This window comes from Bactrocera oleae, chromosome 4 (assembly GCF_042242935.1).
Source record: "Bactrocera oleae isolate idBacOlea1 chromosome 4, idBacOlea1, whole genome shotgun sequence".
NCBI classification, from domain to species: domain Eukaryota; kingdom Metazoa; phylum Arthropoda; class Insecta; order Diptera; family Tephritidae; genus Bactrocera; species Bactrocera oleae.
The window spans coordinates 69,102,880-69,120,281 of NC_091538.1; the positions used below are offsets into that span (position 1 = coordinate 69,102,880).

General features: G+C 33.0%; 1 protein-coding gene across 2 annotated transcripts in view; it reads right to left on the reverse strand.

Moving 5' to 3' along the window:
* The window catches only part of LOC106614734 (cyclic nucleotide-gated channel alpha-3), a 263,421-nt gene extending 246,541 nt beyond the window's left edge, over window positions 1-16,880 (reverse strand). For both annotated transcript variants that reach the window (XM_070108176.1, XM_070108175.1), the window contains exon 1: window positions 13,146-16,880. The gene's annotated coding sequence lies outside the window, so the exon portion shown is untranslated. The remainder of the gene's footprint in view (window positions 1-13,145) is intronic.
* Window positions 16,881-17,402: the final 522 nt, after the last annotated feature.

Genomic DNA, 17,402 nt, shown 5'->3' on the forward strand with positions numbered 1-17,402 from the left:
ATTTATATATTTATATTTTATATATATATAAAAGTAAACTCAACAAAAATATTGTAAAATAACATTTTAGTTGCATTAGTCGGTGCTTCTGCTGAACACCGCGGGCGTATGAGTAAATCTGGTAATTTTGTCATTGTTTTCTGTGTAACTAAATAATGTGCAATGTAAATTATTTAACGTTATTATATATGCCTCTCTTTTGTATGTTTTAAACGTATCTTAAGCCATATAAAATATTTTATATATATATATAAAATTAATAGTCGTACGGTTTGTCCAGAGAGGGTTATTTTATGGAAAACTTTGTATGGAAAACCTATTTATTTGACATGATACCTATACCACATTTGGCATGAATTATTGCAACAGGCAGTGGTACAATCTTTGAGCAAATGAATTTAGATCGGGTTACTATAGCACCTAACTTCCATACCAATTGGCCGATCAAAATCAAGTTCTTGTGTGGAAAACTTTGACAAATTATCTTCCCTAAATTTGGCATGGATTGTTGATCAAGAAAATGCTATAATCTCCGAGCAAATTGCTCAGATCGGATCACTATAACTTATAGCTGCCATACAAACTAACCGATCAAAATCAAGATAACGTCCTGTTTATACCCTTGTTTGCTAAAAAAAAATTGTACCTGTGAAGGATATTATAGCTAAGGAAGTTAACGTTTTATTAGTTTTCAGCTTTATTTTCATGCAATTCTATAATTTCTAATGAGGTCTGGATGTGCATTATATATAAGTATATATTACTTTCCACCACTTTTTCCTTCGAAGAGAGAAGTTAGCCAATAGTTAAAAATATTTATCAATATAAGCTAAAATACCATTAAAATTTATTATACCATACAACTTCGAAGTCCTTTACGTCTGCTAAATTATAATGGCAATGCAGACACACTTCTAACGTTCCCAACGTGTTTGACGCAAACATATAAAACTCAAGCAAAAAAGTTCTAACGCATACTAAATTACGACTATTGCCAACTATACATACATAAGTAAATTTATATATACTCTCTGCTTCTTCTTTATATCAACGCTGCCTTACTTTCTATAGTCTATTAGTTATAGTGAATAATATTTCAACATTGCCGTTGTTGATTTGTTTGCTGACGCTAATTTATAATTTAGCAAATATTCAACGCCCCACACACACACACACACATAGACACACATATATACACAAGGCACAAAAAGCATTACTAAGTGCTTTTTTCTCTGTTGTGTTTCTCAAACGGCCTCCAACCCTTCTGGTTTCTCATTAATGAACAACTTTTGTGGCAACTCTTGATGCACCCCATGGTATACTTTGGTGTGTGAGTGTGCGCTTAATGTTTGTATACTTTCAATCACTCATTCATTTGTTTTGTTTATTCATTTCTGTCTACTTTGTTTGCATAGTTTATTGTTTGGTTGCTCATTTTGTCGTTTTATGGCTAATTAATTTTGCCGCAAAACAAATAAGCACGAGCACACAAACACACACATACAAGTCGTTCACATAATTAAGTTTATGCATGCCGATAAATATATATTCACACATACATACATAAATACATTATTGTACGTCGGCGCTCTTTGAGACCGTAAGAAAACAAATTCAGCGTGAAAATGTGCAAAGTCCAATTTTTAGTGGAAATTTTAGCATACTTACGGGCGAAATTAGGCAATTCGAGGAGCGGAAGGTACTTGTATTTAACTAACCCTAAAAACAGATTTCTTTAATAAATTAAAAAACACAAATTTGTTCTACATGTAGCCTGCAACTTTAAATCTCTTTCATATAGTATTTTCCACATTTAAGAAAGAAATGGCAAACAGTCTTAATTGTTTCAGCATTTCATATTTACTTTTCAATTACCCTCGGTCTGTAGCCGCAGTAGACATCAAACGAAAGCAACGAAATAATAAAGTAGCTAAGCGACTTGAAGAGTCTTCCTACATTGAATTGCAAGTATTGCATTAAAATTACACAAGCTCAACACCTAACTACCCAAAAGCTGCAAGGATTAAGTTAAAAAATAGTGTACACTAATTGCAAACTTATTTCTACGCGAACAAAGCAAGACTGTGTCGGGGCGGCCATGGCGTATACGTAATGTGAAAGAAAGAGTTAAGCACAAGTGCTCTTAGTTAGTATGTACTTAGTTACGCACACAAATTTACATATATATACACACTAACGCATACATATGTACAACAATTCATAAACATATATACAACACTCACATACACACACTCTTACAAATACACATATATTTAGTGAACTGCTGCGGTGCTGTTGTTCTTAGCGACCACGCCTCTGAAAAATAGTTTATCAGCGATTATAATGAACGTAGAGATATATGTCTTGTTCTTCTTCTTCTGGTAGATATTTCAACATTAGCCGTGCAGACAAGTCTCACTCAAAACTAAGTACAAACACTTCATCTTGGATGCTGCGTGCCACTACTGGAGTTGAAAAAATAGTAAACATACATATATATGTATCTATATATGTGCCCACTTTATATGTGTGTACATTGTATCAGTGTTCTTATGTCTGTGGTAACTACAATCAGCCGCCCATTCTGTTATGGCTTTTATAAGTTCATATAATTACTTATATATCATATTACTTTATTCTTAAGCATACACTCACGCTCTTTACTTATGTAGTTGCACATAAATATACATTGGGTGGAGCGAAAAACATTTTTTTTTTGCTTAGCCTGGGGGTAAAATTTGTAGATTATAATAAAAGAAAATATTTGAAAAAAAAATTTTTTTTTAACATCAAGAGGCGGCCGCACTCACTTTTAAAGTAAATTTCGAAGTAAAATTTTGAAACAAAAAAATTTTTTTTTAGTTAAACTCTTCACATTTATGTAAAATTTACCGAATTTGACGGTTTTTGACTCAAAATTTATTTTAAGGCTTAAGGAAAGCATGTTGTCGTTTAAGTCTTGTTTTTTAAACTCCAATAATGATCACCAAAAATTCATTTAAGTTGATAACTCTTAATTGGCAAAAAAGAAGAATCTCAGCTTCTAGAGAAGCTCCTTCCTAATATACATACACGCATTATACAATTTTTGCTGGTTTTTACTTATATATATACATACGTACGAGTAGCCTGTGGCGATACTGCCTGCACCTGATGCCATTTGATATTATATTCTTACACTGCAACGCACAGAAAATATAAAACTCATAGTGAAATAATTGCAGTTAAATCTACTGAAGTTAAAAAACAAACTACTCAGTTAATGCCTATTCTGTATCAAACATTATAATTACAAATAAATTTATTTCACTGTGTGAGTGAATTTGAAGTGAAAATGAGATAATTTCCCAATGTTCCTGTAGCTAAAATAATAATACAATAGTTTCGAAAAGCACACTAAATTGTTTAAGTTCGAAGCACTATTTACCACATTTTTTTAAAAATAATCCAAAGGCGCGTTCCATTAAATGCATATTTCAGTTTCGGGAGTACAAAAAAATATCAGTAGGGCCACAAATTACTCAAATAACCTGACATATTGCTGGCTTAGCTTTATATCAACAACAATTTTTGCAAAAACGAATGCAGGTTACGAGAGCATTACATAAGTACTTAAGGAACACTAGCAAGTCAGAAAAAACGCGTTTGTTGGTGAATTTGTTTCAAAAAGGCTTTATATTTTATAAATAAATACATGTAATTTGAATTGACAGAATTTAAAGTATATACTTCAATAATCGGAGATTCATTTTGAAAAATTTTGGATTTTATTGATCCCGTAGTCGTTCTCATCTATCTGACTGTGAGGACGATTTTAAATTAAATCCAAAAATTTCAAGTCGTTCATTCAGCCGGTTCAAAGAAATTTTCCTTACCGTCTCTGAATAAATTGTTTCGAGAAAATGGCGTTTAATGTTTTTAGAATCGATTATATTAAGTTAAAAAATTCTTATAAATACGCTCATATCTCCAAAACTATTTGCCAGATCAGCTTCAAATTTTCCAAGAATATTCTCAAAGGTAAGTAAAATTGCTATATATGTAAGCAAAATATCGATTTTTTTAAGTGGATATAACTTTTTAAGCTCACCACCATCGCAACTTCAACCTTGAAGGCGACCAGAAAGCATATTTTCAAAGGAGTTAACGAGGTAGTAGCGTCGCTGTATCAAGTGTATTGAGCTAAAAGGAGACTATATTGAGAGATTAAATGATATTTGTTCAAAATTTTCTTTTTTCCGCTTGAAGCGAACACAACTCGATGTAATTCACGATCTTCATTGATTTCAAAATGTACTCTGAGTGCTTTAGAGTTTTTAGATTCTCAAAAAACTTTTTTCAACATATTTCATGATTCCGTAGCAGTTCAAATAAATGTAAATGTCTAAATAAGGGTTGAGTGATACTTTCCAAATTAATCTAATTTTGTCAAAGATTTAAAGCGCAGTGGGTGATTATCATAATTTCTGCAAGAGTAGACAGCACTTTGTGCAAAAAATTGCAAAATATGTTCTTTAACTAGCTATAACCGCTGACTCTAGATCTCTCTTAATCAATTGTCTGCTACAAAATGAACATGCAACTTTCCATGAAATGCATGCTTTAAGGCGCATATATTTAATGTATTATATTTTCAAATTAACTGGCGGCACTTCAAAATGTATAAGCCATTGTTGCATGTGCCTAAAGGAGAACAAATTCTTGAGTCACAAACCATGCAATCGTGGCCCCAGTATAGTTCCGCACACTTTAGTTGCGAATGAGAGAGTGCGCCTGCCTTTGTGCTACTGTGTTTGTTGTGCTTGTCACTTGCTGCTGTTACTGTTACAGTTTGTGCGCTTGTTGTTTCTGTAACTGTTCATTTTAGCTCATGAATATGAATATGAAAATGAAAGCGAAGCATTAACTAAGTAAATGGCTGGCTCCTCACATTCGGAAGACAAGCCTACTACGTGCTGTTGCCGACAACATAACCACGTATTTTTGTTGTGCCTTTGCGAAAATTTGCATTTGAAATTAAGTGACGCAATGCGGCAATAGCAGACGCAGCCACGGTGGCAACATTGGCAGCTCAGCATTGCGTTTTCACGCGGCGTGTTAATGCTTTTAAATTTTTTTATATATTATCTATTTTTTGTTTCCCCAGTTTTTTGTACACTTTCCTCTTGTTTATGCACAGGCACATAAATTAGACTCGTGGGATATTGGCGTTGAAAGTTCATAAAAATAATTATATTTTTTTGCTCGCAGTTTTTGTTGGTTTTTCTTTCGCGCATTTGTTTTCAAAAGTTTTCACTCATATTTGTTTTGGTTATTAGTGTTGTTGTTATGGCTTGTTGTTGGCGCTGTAGTTGAAGTTTCTGATTATTAATGCAACCGTAGCAAAATATCGAGAGTGCGATTAATTTTAAATTAAAAAGCGGCTTAGCCAAAGAAGTGCACAAATCCGCTTGGTCCCAAGCTCATGAGCCAGCCAGGTATGTGTGTAGATGTATTCACAGACTATCCTTTGCATGCACATTTGCAACACGAAGTTCGTTGAAAGTTGTTGAAAACGAAATGTGCCTAATTATTTATTTATGCAAACTGTGTATTCGAGTATACCGAGGCAATTAAAAAATTTGAATTAAACATGATAACAGCTGTTAACAATGAACAGACATTTGTACGGCATAGCAGAGCACTCAAATGCGAAATATTGTTCAGCATACACACAAATACAGGCTGATTTTAATTTTAATTCCACAAAGCCATAGCAAAAGGTATGCACAACGGTACACACATACAGATGACCATTGAGAGACACAAATTTGAATTATTTATCATAAAACTGTGAAGTGAAATAAAGACAACGCCCAAATCCGAAACAATGGCATTTCTATGAAATTGTTTTAATTAAATTTCAAAGTAAATAGCAATGAAATTTTATATTTCAAATTACATTTTATTTGTTTTGTTTTAATTATTTGGAAATTCGTTTCTTAATATGTACTTTAGTTTATTTGTATATATTATAAAAAAAAAAAATTTTTGGAAAAAAAAAAAATTTTAACCCACCCATTCAGTTTTAAAGTAAATTTCGAGCTAAAATTTTGGACAAAAAAAATATTTTTTTTCGTTTAAGCTCTTTACATTTATATAAAAATTGACTCAAATTTTATTTTAACGCTTAAGAAAAGCATGTTGTCGTTTAAGACTTTTTTTTAAACTCCAATAATGACCACAAAATTTTTTTAAGTTGATAACTTTGGCCAGAAAGAGAACTCTCCACAGCTTTTAGAACCCTTATCAAAAATTTTAACTCGAAATTTACTTTAAAAGTGAGTGGGCCTCTAGATGTTAAAAAAAATTTTTTTTTTTCCAAAAATTTTCTATTTTTATCTTACAATTTTACCCTCAGGCTAGCAAAAAAAATTTATAAAAATTTTCGCTCTACTAATGTATATGTTTACAAATATACATCTGCTTACAAATTACGTCTTCTGCTGGATGACTAGGATTACCGAATTCGCCATACTTTCAAAAATGATTACCGTTAAAAGTATATGCACAGAGTACTTATTTAACGAAAATCACCGGTATGAAAGAGCGTTAAGATTCAAATGCTTTGGTAGAGAACATTTGTTGTGAGCGAGAATTAATTTTTTTTTCTGTTTGATTGGCATGACATCTGTCAAACATATTCAATAACCGTACAGTCACTGAACAAACAACATCATATTTTCTTAGATGTATATATAATATCAGGTACACATTAAAGAAATAAGAGTTTTGATAATTTCGATTTTTCGTAGTGTAAATTTTTTCACAAAAAACGACTTTTTTTGGGAAGCCGGATTTTGTCAAAAATAGGTTGATTAGTCCTTCGAGCATTACCTGTATTCATCTATAATATTATAATAACATTTTTTTTGTTTTTGGATTTTAGATTAGAGATTTCAGAGGAATCTAGTTAATCCCAATTTATTTCAAAATTAATCGCCGATTATAAATGTATACTAAATTCTGTAAATGTACATTTTTCATTTATTTATTAAATATTTCTTTTTGAACAAATCACGAAACGCGTTTTTTCTGACTTGTAAGCGAATACAACCCCTTAACCGACTTCGAAATCGTAAAAACTGGTCCAGTGTTTCTTGACATTTTTACGAATGAAGGAGTTTTAAGCTTATAAGATGAATTAGTTATCGCACAATGACAGCATTAGGTAGGTGACTTCGATAATAAAATATATAACTCCTAATTGTAGGCAACAGTGGTTATTTAGAATTATATATTATATTACTTAATAGAGCAACAAATAAAAAGTTCGTATATTATTAAATACCTAATTTGTTATCTTTTAGTGTTATTTATCGCTGGAAATCTTTCTATGGCTAACATTATTACAGCCCTCTGAATAGAATTGCGTTGGACAAATGGTGCAAGTCTAATATTTTTTAAAAGATATTTATTTTGAAAAAGGAATCATACATAATTTCTTCAAAATACAAATATGGAAACTAACCAAACTTTCGCCATGGACACCAAGCAGCGCTACCACATTGGAAATAAACTTCTATTTTTAAGATATCCACCTGGTTTTTATAATAAGTTCTAATTCCAAATATATCCTACCCTGTTTCTCTATTTCCTTTTTTATACCCTGAACAGTCGCAGACCCTATAAAATATATACATAAATGATCAACATGATGAGCTGAATTGATTTAGCCGTATATCTTCACGAAATTAGGCACGGATTATTGTCGAAGGCAACAATGTATTCTCGGAAGAAATTGTTCAGATCAGTTTATATAGCTGATGTGTGATTATGTTTTTTCTTGTTTTTTTGAAATATCGGTTTATTCATTAAATTTTTTAAAGCAGTTGCATTTTTTGATTTTGTTAATGTTTTTATTTTTTTTAGTTATATTTTTTATCGTGGTTTCTAGTTTTGTCTTTTAAAGTTATTAATTGTATATTTTAATTTTGAAAGTTTTGCTAATTTTGGTTTTTGCCGTTTAATTTATATTTACAAAAATTAAATTTCTGCCTTTAAGGTATTATAATAGTTAAAAAAGCAACAATTAATTCCCTACAATTTGGTTAGTTTTAAGGCAAGGTGGACTAAGCTGAACATGTTATTTGTATCCAGCGCTGCGAATTTATAGTTAAATTTTGAATCCTTTTATAGGTTTTTATTTTTTATTTTTTTGTTTGTTTATTTCTTTTCTTATATTTTTGTTATTTTCATTTGTAGAATGTTTATTTTAGCGTTCGTTCCAAAAAGTTTTCGCTTCACTTTCGTTTTCGTTTGAGAAAATTCTCAAACAGTTTCGAACAGAGTTGGCAACTCTAACATAAGAAAACGCATTAGCTTGTTTGCTTATTTATTTGTATTGTAAACAAAATGAGCACGCACGCACTTTGCAAGCTAACTAGCATGGGTAGCAAAACAAAAGCAATAACAAAATATTAAAAAACAAAAAAAACACATGCCAGAGGAACGAACAAACAAGCAGATGCTTCGCTAACTGGTCGAACGGACAAACGAGGCGAGCCAACAAACGAGCACACCGCAATGCAAAGAAATTTGATTCATAAAATCCTTCTGCGGTATGAACGTGACTGAACTTTTTAACGTTGAATTGGCCAAACATTCCCAACCGACAGGCGGGAGGTGACAGCAGTATAGCAACAACTCTGGGAGAGTGCGAGCCATTAAAACCCATCATGATCATGGTAACGCCAGCTGAAACGAGGGTGGTGGACGGGCGTAAACACACAGCTGGCGCAACGACCAACAAATTGCTCAAATTCGCTGCGAACGCCGATCGGTCACATAACGGTAAGAAGGAAAAATGAAATTGTACATAATATTTTACCTTTATTGTTTCTAAAACATGAGCACAAACACAATACACACACACACACACGTAAGTGCATATAATTGTTCGTCAGCGTTAGATGGACACACACATACAGGCGCACGCACACCAATAGCCAGCTGAAATTTAAAATTATATATGCTTTGTTGTAAGACTTCCAAGTCGTAAATGAAATAAAATTATATTGCCAGCTTACAAACTCACGCACATAACAAAGAGTTTTTGTGTATATATTATATGACATTTATATGCTAGGCTGTATGCGTGTGTGTGTGTGTTTGGTTAATGCAAATAACACATCACATCATTTCTGGTGAATCTTTTATGACTTTTCTTAAATATACTGTTATATATTTGGCTGTATGTACACGCTCATGTACATAGCTATTCATATATATATGCATTTGTGCAAGAATATGCGGTTGGTCTGGCGTGTGAATGTTCAGTTCCCCTCTGGTTTTGGTAAATAAATAAATAAACTTACTTTTCGTGACCATACTTATAAAGGATTGCAGGTGAATTAATTTATATATGTACATGCATTATTACAATGAATACTGTTTGCTTTTGATACATAGCAGCTTCACACAAACACACTAACACATTTCCGCTGCCACAGCTGGGTCACAATGCAGATGTGAATTAAATGAAAACCGAGAAATGCATAATTCATTTGCGGTTTGGTGGCACATTTGTGTGTGTTAAAAAGTTTTTGTTTAAAAAATATATTGTATTTATAACGTAACATAGAGCTAACATATATAAGTAATTAAAAAATTGCAAATAACAAGAATCACCTGAGAATCGAAACTGGCAAATAACTTAAAATAATTGGGTTTTATTTGGCTGAAATTTATATTTTTTAATGAATTAAAAAAAAATTTGTTTTACAAAAATTAACCATGAATTTCTCATACGCACACATTATAATATTTTCGAGATAGTTCGTAAGTTATTATTTTTAAGTTTTTCAGTTTTAAAATTAATTTTAAAATTATTAAAAGGCATTTAAAACGGTTTGTAAAAATTAAATGCTGTAAGAAAATAAAAAAATATAAAAAACGTTAACTTCAGCTGCACCGCAGCTATAATATCCTTCGCAAATGAAAAGAATTTGATTTTGAACAATCAGTTTATATGGCAGGTATATGTAATAAAGGTGGGATCTCAACAATTTCTTCACATATTATACCGTTGCCTTTGGTAATAATTCATGTTAAATATCTCGTCAAATAAAAAAGTTTTCCATACCAAAACTTGATTATGATCACTCAATTTGTATGACAGCTATATGAGATAGTGATCCGATATCGGCGTTTCCAATAAATTAGTAGCTTCTCGAGAAGGAAATTACGTGTACTAAATTTCATGTCGATATCTCAAAAACTGACTCGTGTATATACAAAAGGATATGGCTAAATCGACTCAGCTCGTCGCACTGATCATTTATATATTATATTTATGTATGTATGTATTTTATAGGGCTTCCGACGATTTCGCCTGAGTGTTACAAATTTCGTGGCAAACTTAAAATACCCTATTCAGGGTATAAAAAATAAAAGCAGTTAAACATAACTCTTCCTGTTCAGTAAAGGTTTTTAAAGTAAATTTATTAGTTTGATCTGAACTCGCCTGATATAAATTACATATTGCAAGTAGTTGCACATTCCTGTCATTCACTGCGCTACATCTGACACTCTTCCTAATAGATTTTTGCGGTCGCGCTGAGGCATTGTTGCAACCGCAACTTCATTATAGACGTGTCAAGTGGCACTCTGTTGTTTAATTTTACTTATAATGCCTTTGTTACAGATCAATCTCTTAAATAAGTATATATAATATTACTGAGCTTTAAATTTTTGCGCAGCATAAAACAAGAAAAAGCACAAGAAAAATTTAAAAACTTGGAAAAGTTTAAAAAATAAATGATCCTAAGTGCATAGAATACAATTTATCAAACTATTTATATATAGGTATACGATTTATTATTATACATAGCGACATGGGTCAGACCAAAGAAATATTAACTTAAAATACTTTTAGGTGCACCGATTCGACTGATTAATTTGCTCTTTATAAAAATTAGAAAAAAAGAACTGTTGAAAAAAACTAACATATGGTCAAATAAGGACTAAGCTGCTAAAAACTTCATATCGATCTCAATTTATGCGGCATGGAAATTAATATTTTGCTCAAAGGTGGAGTTTTATAGGCTTAAATTCGTGTAGTCAAAGCAACAGTGCTTGAAAATCCTAGTTTGGCATCAGAGATAGCAAAAGATATCAACAACTCTGATTCATCGACTGCGCGCATTGTAGTTAATGTTTTAGGCATGAATCGTGTCAATGCTAGACTCGGACCAAAAGTCTTGTATGTTTTGCAAAAACGACGCCGCGTAGAGATAACAAAAGAGATACTTGATAACGTAGCTGAGGAGCTTACATTCATCAAACGTATCATTTCTAATAACGAGACATAAGTTTATGAATATGAAATCGAAACTGCCCAACAATCTAGCGCCTCACGCTCCAAAACTGAGCAGAAATCGAAATAACCAAAATCGCCCGAAGACACTGAGGATTATCCCAACCGAGCCTTATAATAAATATAAGGAAATCGGATTAATAGTTGGTTTGCTTACAATGCCGTTAAAAAAATAACGGAAATTTTAAAATTAAAATTTCGCGGGCTTGAGGAGTCGAATTCTTCAAAACATTTTTTATTATTGTATGTTGATAATATATATGCACCTGAAATACGATAAAGTTTTCAGCTGTATTTATTGCTTAACAAGTCTGTAGCAGCCGCTGTGGTTAGACGTGTTTTTACGGGCTTGGTGACTTTCCCTTTGTTAAAAGAAATGTAGGTAAGAATTTCTTTGTGAATTCGTGGCCAAAAATAATACTATAACGATTTCACAGCCCCCATATTCGTGATACATGGCTCCGTGTGACTTTTTCCTATTTCCAAATATAAAGAGAACCTTAAAAGCCCGTCGTTTTACAAGCATAGATAACATTCAAAGCGCATTTCTGAAATTTTAGCTACAAATAAAATCGAGTTTTGAGAAGTGATTCGACGAAGCGCTGTCATAAGTGCATAATATCAATTGGGGACTATTTTGAGGGCGACAACATTGTAATTATAATAATAATTAATGTAGACAAATATTATCTTAAAAAAAATGACAATTCCGGTTATTTTTGAATACACACCTCGTATATTGGCTCAAAAGCCGTTTTTGAAGGTGATAATAAAATTTTGTATTAAAATACGTTTAAATGTAGTTTTTTGTTTTTTATTTTTTTTTTATTAATTATGTTTTTTTTTTTTTTGTTAGCCCTAGTCAATTTTAATTAGATGTTCAGTATTCTATAACCATCCGCCGCGATAGCTTATATGAACAGACACAATTGTAGAAAGCCTCGTGGAAGAATTTTTAATCTACATCATCACGCTTCCATACAGAGTTTCGATATATGTTTCTAAATCCAGTAATAGAAATTATTGTGTTCACCCTTTAACTTAACTTATGTATACATATATGTATTTGTATGTACCTACGCCACTACTGCACCCAAGGGCTTGTCACGCGGCGCCACTTACAATTCCTAACGTTTAACAAATTGCATTACAAAAGTTTGCGCCAACAACTTTTCATTTTGCATCGGCAGCAGCAATAGCAATAGCAACACAACTACTGCTGCTGCATTAATGTTTAACAGTCGATGCGACAGCGTTGCCATAGCGCTAAAGTATATAACACTAATAACCACAGCTACAGTCACTCATCTTCAACCAGTTTCCACGTAATTAAATTTTGTAATCTGTTATGCACCAAGTGTTATATATTATATTGTTATATATGTATTTTTGTATGTATTTTGTTGTTGTTTTTATTTTTGTTCTTTACTTCGAGTATTAAATAGTTGCCCATAATTGTTGTCATGCCATAGAACATGTACATATATATATGCATCTAGTTGGCCGAACTGAAAGTTTGAATGCCGTTGCAAAAAATAACGGGAATTAGATATTCAACGCATCAAAATGCGTTTAAATGTCCAACAGAATTTAATAGCACATAATTAGGCAATTAAGCAATTAACAACGAATTAGTACCACAAATTCCGCACAACAATGTTTGTGTGCGTGTATATATGTGTTTGGATATGTACGTAGTGGCATGTTATACCTCATATGGTACAGCCATTAACTATAACCATTTGTTTGTGGCAAAATATTTGTTAAATTCATTTGTGTGGACACTTACCTCAATTTAGCATCCACAATTTGCTTAAAACTGCATTATGGCACGGCCGTTTGCCTATTAGTTGTTTGCTCGTTTTACACTTCAAATATATGTAACTTACATGCGATTTTTTTTTTGTAACTTTTATGTGTATTTATAAATAAGCAATTACCATAAATGTACTTACATATTTTTTACAACATATTATTTACAACACATGCACAATAAACACGCGATTAGACACACTTTAAATATTTTTAACAAACACTTTTTTGGGTTTTCGCGATTTCCAAATTCTACCAAATTTATTTTAGATTTTGTTTGCTTTCGTATGTATATTTTTTTTTTTTTTGTTAATTTTACTCTTTTTTGTATTTTACTAACGGTAATAACCACGTTGCGGCGTTTTTAAAGATAATTGCGCCTATTTGTATGCTAAATTTTTTTGTTAAAACTAGCGCTGTTGCATTAAGCATGCAACAAACAATAAGTATGACTTTGTATGTATTTGTAGTATGTATGTGAGTATATGTGCAATTAAACACACAAGTGTGCATAAAGCAAGCGCTTTGCCTTAATTTTTCGCTTTCACTTTGCCTGACTTGAGTTGGTGTGAATTTCGATTTTCGTTGACCTTGAGTTGTTTCGATTTGTATTCTGCGTTTTCAATTTCCACCCGTCAGCTATTGTCTTTTTTTCATTCTTTTCAAACATGCCAAAGTATTTTCGTGCTATATATTGGATAGTATTTTTTAGTTCACACAATTTTGTTTCACATTTTCCTCGACATTGAATTCACAAATACAATAACAGCAAACAGTAAGGCCTTTGCAATGCAACTGTGCGTTTAATCGTAAATGTGTGTATGTGTGTGTGTGCGGCGCAGTTGGCGGCAAATATTACCAGCGTCATAGGCTCTTTTGCAGTGAATTCTCATACACACACCAGTACAACGGGTACATATACATATGTATGTTTAAAAATACTCTTAGTCCATTTTCAGGCGCACACCGTTGCTGTTGGATGACTTCTAGGCACACTGTTCCTATATGAAAAGCATTAAACTGTCACTTGAAACATGCTGTTGCTGTTACTGTGCTTATGCATTGGTATGTTTATGTATGTATGTATGCGCGCTTTCACTGACACACCAAATACATAAAAATGCTCCTGCGTTGTATATGTATGTATATTTGCAGCACTTGTGGGTAGTTTCGGAATTGCGTTAGTGTAATTCGTGTGACCGGCTGCTGTGCACGCATCTAATCGTCACTTCGGTTGATTTGCGTTTTGAATGCGAAAGCGTACCATGCTTCCACTTAGCTAGTTGTGTTAAGATGTATAAGTATAGTTATATATTTATGTACATACATATGTATGCAGTTGTATTAGAAAATACGAGCGTGGCACACAAACAACGTCTGCACTGTCTCGTGTCAATCGTATCGATGCCACCTAATGCCAACACCACCCTCACTCACTTAACACCACCACCACCACATCACCAAAGACTCGCGTGCGCTGCTCGTGTCGATTTATTCCCATCGTTCGCCGCTTTAGCGAATAATCTGCACGTTCTGTCACTTCCCTTGCGTGCCTGAAAATTCACATAGAGCGCTCGGCGGCGACTGGCCGCTGCAAATGCTGTTGCTGCTGCTTTCAGCTTTTTGTTTTACTTTTTAATTTCATCCACTTGTTCTTCTAGATTTACATTTCATTGCTTTCCACTTTGTGTTCATTTCTTCTTTTTCTTGTTTTCTGTGCTTTTTCTCTTCTTTATATTTGAAATTTTGGAGATTGGATGTTATGCTGCTGCTTTCCCTGCTACTTCTCTTGCGCTGCTGCTGATAGCTAATGGTTGCTCCGTCGGTCGGTTGGTGTTTTGATTTGAACTTTCCCCGTAATGCTTTCGATTCTCTCTTTGTGTTCGTTCTTTTCGCTTAAGCTTCTCGTACTTAATTTTTTTATTGTTTTTATTATTATTTGTGTTTTTTTTTTGCTCGCTAGAATTATCTTCTTGTTGCACGCTGTGTAAAAGTTTTTGCTATCTAGTGTCTTCAAATTTGCCAATTAAAACTATCTATTTCAGTTTGCATATTTTAAAAAGTTTTTTTTTTTTTTGGTTGTCTATCAGTACTTTCCCAATATTTTCACGGCACCGCAAGTTTACGCTTAACGCTTCGGTTCTTACCGATGCATATTTAGCCTATATGTACAAAGTTTTAAGCACATTTATGGTTGCAAATCGGTTTGTGCTACAAGTTTTTATACTTAAACTAATGGTTTTACTTTCGTTTTCATTATGGGCGAACAATTTGTACGAGCTCTGGTTTTCCGGTATGCAAAACTCTTATGTCAATACACGCGCAACGCTTTCAACCGTTTTCCAGTTAGTAAGGTTATTTGACCACATATTTCACAAGCTTTATTATTGAAATTTTTTAGAATAATTTACAACCGTTAATCGAGATTTAGTTTAACCAATAATCTGATATATTTTAAGCGAATTTAAAATACCTCACATTTTAAAGTATGAAAATTGATTATTTAATACTCCGAGCAGTCTTTTCATACGCTTGCGGTAAAAGCAACTTAGTGCAGCATCTGCTGCTAATTAGATTGTGTTTTCATTTGCCACTTATTTGATTTTATTTATCTTAACTTTCATTTGTTTCTTATTCCTTCATTTAAATCACTCAAACCGCGCATATTGGTGTGGTAATTTCTTGCGATTTTCATGTACACACTCTTCACCACACGCTTTTATAGCCACATTCGTATATAAATGGATTTAATTGTAATTTTTTTCCACTGACATTATGACTTTACGCCTTTTCGTGCGACATACATATGAGCGTACAAAGGCCGTCTGCGCCGCAAATCAGCTAAAAGTATGCTACATACATGTATATGTTTGTGTAGATGTATGTAAGGTATTTGTTTAATTGGTAATTTTTTATTTACACCACTCTTATACATACATAGATAGACAGTACTCAAGCATAAGCTTGTACTTTTTCTATTAATTACCACTTTTGCACAGCTTCATTTTTTTCACACTATTGGCCAATGCAAACACATGACAGCGCTTACCCAGCTGAATATAAAATTATTTATCGCACTTGTTAAACTGCAATATTACACTCATCCACATAGCACATTATTTTAAGTAATTTCTTTTCGGTTAGTATTATTAATTCTTGTTTTATAGATTATAAGTGATAAAAGATGGAAACAGCACTTCACTCGATAATTTCACGTTTTTTAGTTGCGTTCGCTAGACCACACAAACACTGACTACTGCATATCCACATTTCTTAGCCAGCAAATTGCCGTCGTCATCGCGCTGTTCTCTTTTACTTGGCTGCTTGGAGACTCTAAATCAGACAAGAATTTCGGAAATAAACGAAGGAATGTATGCTCATATATGTGTCTACAGCAGTTTCCACCATATAAAATGTCGTCCAATCATCAATCCAGCGCTATTTGTCCATTCATCCAAGTGATGGCTGACAGAAATTTGCTTGCTACGAGCCTAAAGACATTCAAACAACATAGCCAACGCTATCAGCAGCACACGCACACACACATATGCATATGCACTTGACGCAAGCAACTCACATTCCGCACAACACATCCGGCGCAAAGCGAAGCACAACGCGAAATCATCTGTGTCCGCACGCACAATACGTTCGTGCTTGCCACAACTGAGACTGTGACACATGTTCTTCGCATAGCTCAGCATCTCCAAATTTGTTTGTGATTTGAGGAGAGGCAGAGCGTAATATGCGCGGAGAATATATTTCCAATATGACTTCCAAGCACTTTTACATTTTATCCTTGCGCACATGCAAGCAAATGTAGGATGAAGCAGTGAAATGAGATATTATGTGATGACACTTCGTTGCGGTGAAATTTATGTGGACCAATCGGTAATAGGAGGCTGTGTGACAAGCAATATGAAAAAGCATTTCTTTGCTGCCAAAGCTTAAAGCTGACTTTTATACAAATTAAATATTGTATACAGCTGCTAAAAGATAACCCAGACATTATTTTTAGTAATAATTTTATAAAAAATATTTCAAAGGCGTTTTTTGATTGGAATACAAATAGTCCAGGAAACGGAACTGCTTATCTGCAACTGCGTTCATAGTAGGAAAGGAACGGAAATGTCACACATTGAAACTGAAATTCATGTTCTATTGAAACGTTTATGAATCAGCATTGCTTTCAATCTGCGATGTTTTCACAATTTTAAATATTATATTAGGCAAAGAG